Source organism: Branchiostoma lanceolatum, chromosome 2, assembly GCF_035083965.1.
Source record: "Branchiostoma lanceolatum isolate klBraLanc5 chromosome 2, klBraLanc5.hap2, whole genome shotgun sequence".
Classification (NCBI taxonomy): Eukaryota; Metazoa; Chordata; class Leptocardii; order Amphioxiformes; family Branchiostomatidae; genus Branchiostoma; species Branchiostoma lanceolatum.
The window spans coordinates 32,260,614-32,274,365 of NC_089723.1; the positions used below are offsets into that span (position 1 = coordinate 32,260,614).

At 46.8% G+C, this 13,752-nt stretch overlaps 1 protein-coding gene across 1 annotated transcript in view; it reads right to left on the reverse strand.

The window, feature by feature from the left end:
* Positions 1–13,284, reverse strand: part of LOC136426979 (SCO-spondin-like) — a 48,297-nt gene extending 35,013 nt beyond the window's left edge. Inside the window, exon 1 of the mRNA XM_066415699.1 lies at positions 13,116–13,284. The gene's annotated coding sequence lies outside the window, so the exon portion shown is untranslated. The remainder of the gene's footprint in view (positions 1–13,115) is intronic.
* Between the last annotated feature and the right edge of the window lie 468 nt (positions 13,285–13,752).

The window sequence follows — 13,752 nt, forward strand, 5'->3', positions numbered from 1 at the left end:
CACGTGACCTGGGTGACCTTTGACACCTCGGTCACGTGACAACTCTCTTAGCTGAAGAAAGATGGCGGATGCCATCTGAAAGCTTCTAGTAGCTCAATTTTAGTCGTGAGGGAAGCAGGACAACTCGGCCCATTTCCAACTCGGCCTATCGCAAATCTGGTCAACTCGGCCCATCGCGGTAGTCAACTCGGCCCTTCGGGGTAGTCAACTCGGCCCAACGCCGTGATCAAGTCGGCCCATAGATTTCCACAAAATAAAACAAAAAAACACCTTCTAAACAACAATCTTTGCTCGGCAGGTATTTAGCGATGAATTCTTCATGCACTGGCGGGCCTGGTCACGTCGACCCGACTTGGAAATGTGACCCAAGCATAACATACTTTTACATGTAGTAACAATGTCTCTTTTTCAGACAACTTCGAACTGTTGACTACTAGTAATTTGAGTTTTTGGAGCCCAATACCGCCGGCGCTTGGGCAATCAACGTGATTTTAATAAAGACCGCGTCTTTTTGTCAGACAGCAAAAAAAGAAAACACACGCTGAATTAACTTGAATAAAGATATGTCTGTGAAAATAATTATCGTGTGTTTGTTTGAGTTGGGCCGAGTTGACTAAGGAGATGGGCCGAGTTGACTAGGGAGATGGGCCGAGTTGACTAGGGAGATGGGCCGAGTTGACTGGGCCGAGTTGGTAATGGGCCGAGTTGTCCGACATTCGTCGTGAGTACTTGTTTAAAAATCCTTTATTCATAGCAGATTAACTACAATTCTGCGTCGGGCTCTTGAACTGGTCCTCCCCACACTAAGTAAAACTAAGTGACATGAATTATCTTTCATGCCGCGGGCAAGACCGCGGCAAGACCGACTACCCAACTACCCAACGGCAAGACCGACTACCCAACGGCAAGACCGACTACCCAACTACGCAACTACAGCGAACTACAGCCCATTCAAAGGTCTTTTTTTTCAAAAAGCCGTCCGCACGATCGTCTACAAATGTTTCCACGGAAGGTAGGACATGTCGGACCGAGTACAAGCAGTTCCCCATCCGCTAGCTTCCCAACGGCAAGACCGACTACCCAACTACGCAACTACAGCTAGCGAACTACAGCTCATTTCAAAGGTCTTTTTTCATAGAGCCGTCCACACGGGCGTCTACAAATGTTTTTGCGGCAGGTAGGACATGTCGGACCGAGTACAAGCAGTTCCCCATCCGCTAGCCTCTCAACGACAAGACCGACTACCCAACTACGCAACTACAGCGAACTACAGCTCATTCAAAGGTCGTTTTTTTCATAGAGCCGTCCGCACGGGCGTCTACAAATGTTTCCGCGGCAGGTAGGACATGTCGGACCGAGTACAAGCAGTTCCCCATCCGCTAGCCTCCCAACGGCAAGACCGACTACCCAACTACGCAACTACAGCGAACTACAGCTCATTCAAAGGTCGTTTTTTTCCATAGAGCCGTCCGCACGGGCGTCTACAAATGTTTCCGCGGCAGGTAGGACATGTCGGACCGAGTACAAGCAGTTCCACATCCGCTAGCCTCCCAACGACAAGACCGACTACCCAACTACGCAACTACAGCGAACTACAGCTCATTCAAAGGTCTTTTTTTTTTTCATAGAGCCCTCCGCACGGTCGTCTACAAATTTTTCCGCGGCAGGTAGGACATGTCGGACCGAGTACAAGCAGTTCCCCATCCGCTAGCCTCCCAACGGCAAGACCGACTACCCAACTACGCAACTACAGCGAACTACAGCCCATTCAAAGGTCGTTTTTTTCATAGAGCCGTCCGCACGGGCGTCTACAAATGTTTACACGGCAGGTAGGACATGTCGGACCGAGTACAAGCAGTTCCCCATCCGCTAGCCTCCCAACGGCAAGACCGACTACCCAACTACCCAACTACAGCGAACTACAGCCCATTCAAAGGTCGTTTTTTTCATAGAGCCGTCCGCACGGGCGTCTACAAAGGTTTACACGGCAGGTAGGACATGTCGGACCGAGTACAAGCAGTTCCACATCCGCTAGCCTCCCAACGGCAAGACCGACTACCCAACTACGCAACTACAGCGAACTACAGCGCATTCAAAGGTATCTTTTTTCATAGAGCCGTCCGCACGGTCGTCTACAAATGTTTCCACGGCAGGTAGGCCATGTCGGACCGAGTACAAGCAGTTCCACATCCGCTAGCCTCCCAACGGCAAGACCGACTACCCAACTACGCAACTACAGCGAACTACAGCTCATGCAAAGGTCGTTTTTTTTCATAGAGCCCTCCGCACGCCGGCGGTCGTCTACGAATGTTTTTGCGGTTCTGAAAAACTTCAGAACCACTGATAACCTGTTTGTTTTAAGCACACTAGTTACAAAATACCTGAGCATTGTTGTTTGTGATCTGTATGAACTCACTAGATGCTTGTTTACCATTGTCTGTTTTGCCTGTTAAATATGCCGATGACCTCACCAACACTGAACTACTGATAGGGTCACTACCTGGGCAGACCCAGAGAGCGCTGGATTCTGTTTCTGAATGGGGTGAAGGGTTTTCACTGTCAGCGAATGCGAAAAAAAAAATATCATCATAAGTGCTAGAAAAAAGGAGAATGTCCCCACCCCACCCCATCCTTCAATAGAAGGCCACCCGATTGAACGTGTCACAACATTCAAACTTCTAGGTGTATTCATTTCGTATGATATGACTTGGGACGCCCGTGTCCAGTATATGCTTACTAAAACTCGCCCAAGAATGTATTATTTAACTGTAGCTAAGAAGGCTTGTTTTGTCTACAGATGTGCTTACACGCATTTATCTAGTATCCATACGTCCCTTACTTGAATATGCCAGCCCGGTTTGGGTAGGCCTGTCCAAACGCCTATCACACCTGCTCGAAAGTGTACAAAAATGATGTTGTAAGATTATAGATATCCCCATAGAGTATCTGTTTTCTCTGCCTTCAAGGCGGGACCAGGCCACCTTGCGTACACTACAAAATATAATAAAGGATCCTAATAACCCTATGCTTGCTTTTGTGTCCAAACCATAGCAGATTCTCTTGGACAGAGAAAGCAGATGGTTTGAAGGGGGAGTCAAGGAAGCCGTGCACATCAGGTCCCGCTCTCCGTCCCTCAACCGTGATCAAGGACGCCATAGACTCCCTCCAATCTACAACTCTCTCGTCCAGTCACGTGACCTGGGTGACCTTTGACACCTCGGTCACGTGACAACTCTCTTAGCTGAAGAAAGATGGCGGATGCCATCTGAAAGCTTCTAGTAGCTCAATTTTAGTCGTGAGTACTTGTTTAAAAATCCTTTATTCATAGCAGATTAACTACAATTCTGCGTCGGGCTCTTGAACTGGTCCTCCCCACACTAAGTAAAACTAAGTGACATGAATTATCTTTCATGCCGCGGGCAAGACCGCGGCAAGACCGACTACCCAACTACCCAACGGCAAGACCGACTACCCAACGGCAAGACCGACTACCCAACTACGCAACTACAGCGAACTACAGCCCATTCAAAGGTCTTTTTTTTTCAAAAAGCCGTCCGCACGATCGTCTAAAAAAGGTTTCCACGGAAGGTAGGACATGTCGGACCGAGTACAAGCAGTTCCCCATCCGCTAGCTTCCCAACGGCAAGACCGACTACCCAACTACGCAACTACAGCGAACTACAGCTCATTTCAAAGGTCTTTTTTCATAGAGCCGTCCACACGGGCGTCTACAAATGTTTTTGCGGCAGGTAGGACATGTCGGACCGAGTACAAGCAGTTCCCCATCCGCTAGCCTCTCAACGACAAGACCGACTACCCAACTACGCAACTGCAGCGAACTACAGCTCATTCAAAGGTCGTTTTTTTCATAGAGCCGTCCGCACGGGCGTCTACAAATGTTTCCGCGGCAGGTAGGACATGTCGGACCGAGTACAAGCAGTTCCCCATCCGCTAGCCTCCCAACGGCAAGACCGACTACCCAACTACGCAACTACAGCGAACTACAGCTCATTCAAAGGTCTTTTTTTTCCATAGAGCCGTCCGCACGGGCGTCTACAAATGTTTCCGCGGCAGGTAGGACATGTCGGACCGAGTACAAGCAGTTCCACATCCGCTAGCCTCCCAACGACAAGACCGACTACCCAACTACGCAACTACAGCGAACTACAGCTCATTCAAAGGTCGTTTTTTTTTTTCATAGAGCCCTCCGCACGGTCGTCTACAAATTTTTCCGCGGCAGGTAGGACATGTCGGACCGAGTACAAGCAGTTCCCCATCCGCTAGCCTCCCAACGGCAAGACCGACTACCCAACTACGCAACTACAGCGAACTACAGCCCATTCAAAGGTCGTTTTTTTCATAGAGCCGTCCGCACGGGCGTCTACAAATGTTTACACGGCAGGTAGGACATGTCGGACCGAGTACAAGCAGTTCCCCATCCGCTAGCCTCCCAACGGCAAGACCGACTACCCAACTACCCAACTACAGCGAACTACAGCCCATTCAAAGGTCGTTTTTTTCATAGAGCCGTCCGCACGGGCGTCTACAAAGGTTTACACGGCAGGTAGGACATGTCGGACCGAGTACAAGCAGTTCCACATCCGCTAGCCTCCCAACGGCAAGACCGACTACCCAACTACGCAACTACAGCGAACTACAGCGCATTCAAAGGTATCTTTTTTCATAGAGCCGTCCGCACGGTCGTCTACAAATGTTTCCACGGCAGGTAGGCCATGTCGGACCGAGTACAAGCAGTTCCACATCCGCTAGCCTCCCAACGGCAAGACCGACTACCCAACTACGCAACTACAGCGAACTACAGCTCATTCAAAGGTCGTTTTTTTTCATAGAGCCGTCCACACGGGCGTCTACAAATGTTTTTGCGGCAGGTAGGACATGTCGGACCGAGTACAAGCAGTTCCCCATCCGCTAGCCTCCCAACGGCAAGACCGCCTACCCAACTACGCAACTACAGCGAACTACAGCGCATTCAAAGGTCGTTTTTTTCATAGAGCCGTCCGCACGGTCGTCTACAAATGTTTCCACGGCAGGTAGGACATGTCGGACCGAGTACAAGCAGTTCCCCATCCGCTAGCCTCCCAACGGCAAGACCGACTACCCAACTACGCAACTACAGCGAACTACAGCGCATTCAAAGGTAGTTTTTTTCATAGAGCCGTCCGCACGGTCGTCTACAAATGTTTCCACGGCAGGTAGGACATGTCGGACCGAGTACAAGCATTTCTCCATCCGCTAGCCTCCCAACGGCAAGACCGACTACCCAACTACGCAACTACAGCGAACTACAGCTCATTCAAAGGTCGTTTTTTTCATAGAGCCGTCCGCACGGTCGTCTACAAATGTTTTTCACGGCAGGTACAGGGTAGCTAGGACATGTCGGACCGAGTACAAGCAGTTCCCCATCCGCTAGCCTCCCAACGGCAAGACCGACTACCCAACTACGCAACTACAGCGAACTACAGCTCATTCAAAGGTCGTTTTCTTCATAGAGCCGTCCGCACGGTCGTCGACAAATAATTCCACGGCATGTAGGACATGTCGGACCGAGTACAAGCAGTTCCCCATCCGCTAGCCTCCCAACGGCAAGACCGACTACCCAACTACGCAACTACAGCGAACTACAGTCCATTCAACGGTCTGTCTTGTCATAAAGCCATCTGCATGAGCGTTAAAATGGTCCCACGGCAGGTAGGTCATGTCGGTCCAAGTCACAAGCAGTTCCCCACCCGCTAGCCTCCTAAGGACAAGTGACTACACAACTACGCTACTACAGCGAACTACAGTCCATTCAAAGGTCTGTCTTGTCACACTGCTGACGATTTCGTGATGTCTTACCCCGTCCCATGCGCTCACACAAGGACGGGCACTCGGGTACAGGACCTTAAAAAGCCGGCACCCCTGGCTGCGCCTGCCGGTGATTTCGTGATGCCTTACATGAAAGCGAGTCTTTGGCGCTCACACCAGGTTGTGGCACTCGGGTGCAAAGCTTGAAACAGCCCTCACCTCTGGCTGCCCCTGCCGGCGATTTCGTTATGTCTTACATGAAAGCGAGTCTTTGGCGCTCACACCAGGTTATGGCACTCGGGTGGAAAGCATGAAACAGCCCGCACCCCTGGCTGCCCCTGCCGGCGATTTCGTGATGTCTTACACGAAACATGCATATGCGCCTAATTGCTGAAGTTCCAGATCAATTTGTGGGTCAACGCAATGGAGGAATCAAGTTGCTAAGGATGGAAATTGAAGAACAGCCATCAACACAAACGCTACAAACATTATTTTCATCATCGAACCTAGATTTCCTACGAGAGGGATGTAACCTACCGGTGGACTGACTCTCCTGACCAAATATTAAATTTTGTGCCGAATTTTACGATCCGTACCCCCGTAGGAAGGCCTGGTGGAGGCTATGGATAAGTCGGCCGTGAAAAACCGACGAGGCGCGCGCGTCCCCTGTGACTGATGAAGTAAAGCCCTTGTCACACTTGTGCGTATATACAAGTCCGCATGAGTTGCGTATTAACATGTTTTTGGTTTAGGTTAAGTTTGCAGCCGAATAAGTGTTTTCTTAGGTTCGATAACCAGGCTGCACAACGATGGGTCACAGTAGAAAACAAATTTTTCCCCGTAAACCTTACTTAAACCCAAAAAAATGTTAATGTGTAACTCAAACGTGTTGAAGTGTTTCAAAATTCTATGATTTACATTTCTAGAATAATGATAAAAGATGTCTATTGCAAGCTAGTTACAGGACAGACAACACAGAAAAAAACAAGTTGAAAATATATATAACTTAAGATACACGCTGAGCGACCGTGCAGCGACCAAAAGTGAATTTGTTTTTCCCTTGATTTCATAAATCAAATATCATACAAGAGGTAAATGTATGAATTAAAAGACAACAAAACGCACAAAACGTTAAAAAATGTATTCTTTATCCCTGGAATTCGTTGAGTGATCCGTCAAACCTTTGGTTTATCATGAAAGTGACATTTGAAATTTTGGTCGCGCAGAGAGCGCGCAAGGGTCGCCGGAAAGATTCCATTTGAGTACGTTTTTCGAGGAGTTCCGCGCTCTCACTGTGGGTCTGCCTTTTTAGCTTTTCCTCTTTCCCTGGGTCATAAATATATCATTTCATGCCAAAATACAGCAACCTGTGATGTTTACTCATCAAAGAATAGTGTATTCCGGTAGAATTCACCCTCCTTTATGGGCATTCCGTGGCATTCCGGTGTAAAAAGGGCATTCCGGGGCATTCCGGTAAAAAGGCAGACCGACCCAGAGGTGGTCCCGTGCAGTGCCATCGTCGATGGTTTATGTTACTTAGTACATGTATACCAATATAAGAAATTTCCTGTACCCTTGACGTGTTATCAAAAAGTTATGTGTTACAAACAGGTGGGACATTGACCACTGTGTGAACGAACGGTCATGTAAAATAATTGATGTACGGATTCACTTTTTTCGGTGACAGTAATTATGTCTTTCTAGTCAATCCCATGTATTAAGTGGGATCGTTTTGCTAGCTTAGTGTTTGATTAGCCTAATCTACTTTTTCGAGTTCTTATTTTTGGGGATGAATAACGTGATTCAAGCGTGATCCAAAGTGCAGGGTGTGACATTTATTTGTCTTGCGTCGCGACAACAGTCAAATATTTTCATTTAAAGTCTTACGATTCTATTGACGTCTGAAAATATCGTACTGAGTGACGGTTTGTTTGGCGGACACTCGTTATCCCTTAGTACCCTTTTTATAGATGAAAATTCAGTCGTACATGCAAAAAACATCGACATACATGGTCATGAAAACATGTATTCAGCTGAGCATTTCAGTGCCGCACAAGGCTGGATTAAGGATTAAATGTGCAAGGTGACCCGAAGGATTGTGTGGAAGGTACCAGAAGTATCTTCTGTACTGTCACGAATGACATGTTTAAAAGTTCACTCAATCTGTGACTTTATAATCTTTATATCAAATGTGTAATTGGCCTGTAAGCACATCAGTAAGATTGATAAGACATCGTCCTAGAACGACCCACAGTTACATTAATTACTAATGTCCGAATGATCGATCAAGAAGGTTCCCGAAGACAAAAATCTTGCCAATCAAACAAGCGGCAGAACGGAGGTGAATGACTTTTCATCCAGTGACTTCATGTTTTGCAGACAATCGGTTGATCTGTTCATGCATGAAAATGTTTCAGGTTCATTGCAGGCGATAATCATTTTGTTTTGAAAACGTGTTCAACAACCTGGAATCAATTACTCGTCACAAGCGGAGTCGATGGTAGACCTACCTAAGAAATGCGTATGATGGTATAATAGGGGTCACATTCCTTTACACTTCTAGTGCTATTAACTTGTTAAGATTTGGGAACGGCGATTATCGGTTTACAGAGCACAACCACACTGGCCGTGAAAAACTAGTGTGGTGGATCACATCACTCTTCATTTGGCACGTTACTCCTGAACTAGTAATAAAATGGTGATATTGATACACAATGTCATGCCATACGGCACATTGGCATGGGAATTCGGTTTGGAAAGATGTCAACACGTAACGAGTCAAGCGTCGCCTTCAATACCAGCGATTTAAGCATGAAAAATACGCTTCTTTGGGGGCAGGTGGGTGATGAAGAACATAAAAAGAACAACAAAAGATTATCTGCTAAAACCACATTCTCAAAACCATATATGAATCGTAGACGGCCAAATATAACCGAGGAACTTGAATCTAAGGGTCCACTTTCTTTCCACACCACATGGAATGTACATGTCAATTGATGGCAACTAGGCATGTCTGATATCAACCACAAGGCCCCAGAGTCAGAAACAAGATACGATTGGTCCCGTATTCATAAGACCAGAAGCCAGGTGGGCGGGACAGGTTTTCATCAACAGGGAGGTCAAAAGGCCTCGCGTGAGAGGCGCGGTGTGGCTAGAAGGAGGGGCCGTAATAATGCCACCATTGTTGTGAGAAAGGTTAAGGGCATTCACAAAGAGACACAATCCCTCTTAACTAACGTGATTTTGGAGACAAGTATTTGCACATTACTTGATGGTACATGTAGACCCCACACTGCCTGATATATGATTCTGTGAGTTTGGAAAACTAGTAGAGTACAGAGGAAAGTATTTTTAAATATGCGCATCATATCTTACAAATCATTATCTTAGAAAATCATCTCTTTTCACATACCACCAAATTTTGGTCCACAGCTGGCTGATGTTTGCTATGGGAACATTCTCTCCGAGATGATCACACCATTTACCAAGAGAGCCATGTGTATATGTCGGCGATTTCGGTTCTGATAGAATCTCGCGATCGGTAGAGTGACTGACCTTTATGTGTCCTTTTGAATTTTATTGTTACGAAGCTCTAACGAGTACATGTTGGTACAAGATCACCCAATAAATCTAGCTAATTATCAGACCTCAGTCTGCTATCGACATCCGTGGTGTTCACATTGTTTTAGGTCTGGCTTAAGGCCCCCTCTCACTGAGCTGCCGCACTGCGGTGGTAGCGTGCGGTAGCGTGGGAATGGCTACCACCGCAGTGCCGTGCACAGACCTCGGCGTACCGTCCTATAGCCGGCGTCACAATTCATGCGAGCATCGGCCGATTTTGTAGTTCGCCGGAAGCTCGCCGAATTTCAAAATCGCCCGAGCGTGGACCGTATTTTTAGCTGAAAACCTGCCCCGTCACAAATTGAACAGGGCTCGGGCGACGTCCGTCGAACACTAATAATCATAAATCCCACATAAGACGGTGCTTTTTCTTGGACACGGACGAAGTCAAAATCAACTGACCTGTTAACAAGCTGAAATGTGGACCAACTTTACTTTCTGAGTTGTGGCAAATCTGTAGGGCATGGGTGATGTTGACGGGCACACTGAAAATAATACCATAAACAGGAATTTTGTTACAGACCAATCCAAATATTAGCGCAGGAGCCACAAAGTCAACAGATCAGTCATTTAACCCCGATCCAAACATTTTCACCAAACGGAAATCGACCGAAGCTCGTCGACCGTTGATAAGCCTATCGACGCCCTGCCGACGCCTGGGTATGCCTCGGCAGACAAACATAGATCTATTATGACTCAGTGGACTTTCAACTAGTCATTTTGTGGAGGAAAAACTCAGGAAGTCAAGTCAAGCATCAAAAGTCAAGCCCCAGTTCATTAATATATGGATTGAAAACATCCAAACCAATAACAAAAAAGAAACAGGAAGTATTGTCTTCGGTGTCCACGTTTTATTTATAATATTTTTTTAAAATGAAAATTTAACTTTGCGATTGAATTGTCTCTCATTAGAAAAGTTTGGCAGCATTCTTTGATAAGTTGATATTAGTATTGGTTAATATTACAGTATCATTTATCATCCTATGTTATAAACCAAACTGTCGTTACCTTTTATCTATAAACAAGAAGGAGCCCGTCCAAGCGCCCATCGACACCAGTACAACGCACGCCTTACTTTTCATGAGTCGGCCGGAACACTGACGACGGTCGTCCGATTATTGTACAAAGCCCGTGCGAGGCTCGCACGAGGCCGAAGAGTTCGGGCGACCTCCGACCGACCAAAAATCGGGTCTAAAATCCTCCGATGCCCGCCCGAATATTGGCAGAGCGCTGGGCGTTGCTCGGGCAAGCTACGGGCAAACTGTTGACGAGCTCTGCTAGCTCAAAAATCGTCGCCGAGGCCTCGCTGAATTTAAGCGCAGCTTCCAGTGCCCCGCGAACGTCGGCCGAGCTCCGAAAATTCGCACGAAGCCCGCGGAATCGCCAGGACGTCGGTCGTACTTCGCCCGAAAATCACCATTTGGAGCTCGCCGACAAGTCGGCCGAGCTAAATTCTTGATTTGTGACGGGGGCTTATTGACGTCCCAGTGCCGGTCCACTACCGCCAGCGTGCCGTTTGAAATGGTGATTTTTTTAAAAGTTTGAAAATAACCGCAAGTGGCAAAGTGCCGCGCGCTCGCACGGAGCTTACCGGGAGCTCACCGCGCGCGCTATTGTGTAAAAAGTGATATGTCAGTTTCAAGGTTATACGTATATTCTATGACATGTTACCTTTGTTGCACCAAGTGTCATAAGTAAAAAGCCTTTTATCCTTTGAAATCAGTTTTTGATGCATTTTTTAAAATAATTTTGCATTGTATTTTGATCCATTGACAGCACTGCGATTTCTGATTAATTGAAATCACTTCCATCAAAATACAATCGGTCCATTCCCCAAGCTATTGATCTGTTTAAGAGTTTGGTTAAACCTATTTTACTACATTGTAGTGAGGTTGATGATTGTAGCTGTAGATCTTCTGATCTTTTCATTGGGATATTGCTTAATCCCACTGAAAATTAGATCATTGTACATTTGTTCCAGTACGTAAGTTGGTAGACTAGTCGCCCAGGAAAGGAATCAGACCACTCGTCTACATGCACTCGCCCTGCTCTTGTGCCATTCAAGAAATACAGTGATAAACTGAACTTAATATACCAGTCAGGCACTGTATCGCAAATTTTACTCAATGTTTCGCCGTAAGGTAATTGGAAGAATTGCTATTGATCGTTGATAGTCAAACACAGCTGATTAGATACTCTCGCTAAGATTAAATAATTTACCTACTAACAGGATTATTAAAAAACATACGACACTTCATCATTCGAAGAAGAAAATGACTGGGCTACTCACGTTCAGGACATACTATGTAGACATGTTTGGCTTAGCCCCGCAGTCAATACCAACCAACTATAATCGCCGATCGCCTTGTATTTCTAGTAATTTCTTGATCCCAGGGTCATGTTTACGTTATCTAGATATGCCAAGGTATAGCAGCCTGCGATGTTAGCTTACCAAAGCATACTGTATTTGCAACATTTCACCTCCTTGTTGCGTACTATGACCCTGCTATTTAAAACAAACATTGTAATCCGCAATAAAAACAAACATGACGACTGGCGGGGGGGGGGGGGGGCGCCGGTGGCCATCACTAATTTATAGTGATTTCTCGTTCCCTGGGCCATAAATATATCATTTCATGCCAAAATACAGCAACCTGTGATGTTTACTCATCAAAGAATAGTGTATTCCGGTAGAATTCACCCTCCTTTCTGGGCATTCCGAGGCATTCCGGTAAAAAGGCAAACCGTCACACTTGTGCGTATATGCAAGCCCGCATGAGTTGCGTATCAACAACTTTTTGTTTTAGGCTGAGTTTGCAGCCGAAGAAGTAATTTCGATGACTAGGCTGCACGACGGTAGGTCAAAGTAGAAAACAACTTCTTCACTGCAAACTTTACATAAACCAAAAAATGTCCATGCGCAACTCACACGCACTTGAATATACGCACAAGTGTGACAGGGGCTTAACCTTCCCGTGGACTGACTCCCCTGGCCAAATATTCAATTGGCCAAATATTCAATTTTTTGCCGAATTTCACGATCCGTACTCCGTATAGGAAGGCCTGGTGGAGGCCAAAGATTGAACCGCGACGTTCCAATCGTGACGTCCCCACCGTAAAGTCGGCGTCGGCCGTGAAAAATCGACGAGGCGCGCGCTTCCCCTGCTGTGACTGAAGTAATACCCCCATTCCACTTGACGGCGCTCTCGCCGCGCTCTCGTTGCGACCTAGAGCGCAGTGAGAGCGCTGAAAAATTTGGAGGATTCAATGGTCTCAACTGTAGTTCAAACAAATTTCATTCTTGAAGTGGTGTATCTTGAATCAACTCACGCGCACTTGAATATACGCACAAGTGTGACAGGGCCCTAAGCAGGCTGTAATGTTCATCGTGCTATAATGTGACCTCCCATGTCAGATGTGGACGTTCGTACTTCAATAGTGCCTCTTCATTATAAGTAATACCCAGGGGTAATACCCCGGCCCAATTCCGCGAGGACAGCGCTCTCGTCGCGCTCTCTCTGCGACTTTAGATTAGCCAGACCTTTGGGTAGCCAGTGAGATTCTATTTGAGCACGTTTTTCGGGTAGGTCGGCGCTCTCACTGCGCTCTAGGTCGCAGCGATAGTGCGGCGATAGCGCCGTCAAGTGGAATGGGGGTATAAGCGGAACACACGATGGTACATAACTTACAGTTGTGGGCTGTTGGACTCTCCTGGTCGGGATCTTGTACAGACAAAGAAGGTTTAAACCTCCTTGTACAGACGTACAGGTGTTGGCCAAGATACGGACGTCTCCAAACTGATCTTCCCGCGCCCGCAGTCAGCAGCAAACTCTAGAGCTGTCCGCCTTCTCAGGCTTCAACACTGGTCTACGCCCCCCGACAAACAATACGTCATACCATGTAGAGGGTAGATGTTACAGTGGACAGGCACGGCGGAGGCGAAAAATGGGAATAGCTTTGTAGTGCCTTGAAAACCTTTATTTTCCTTGAAAATGTTGGCCCAATCCGGAGCCTTTTTTGTTTAGAAAGAACAGGTATGGTCTAAGCTTTCCTATTTTGGTCAAAATTTGTTCAGTTCACCAGATTAGTTGGCGTAAGAATATCTGTGAGTAGTTTGGTCAGGCCTGCCCTGAGCGGATGAATACAGCCGATATCTGGGTCAAATGTAAGGTTTGTTTACTTCTGGGATCTGTACTCGTCGTTCGAGCTGGAAAAGAGCCTGTTTTCTTTGCATAGTTATCAAGTATACCCTTGTGGCTATGTGGTGCCGAATAATGTTTGAGATTGAACTTAGGGTAAGTACTTTCACAAGGTGTTGTCTTAGTG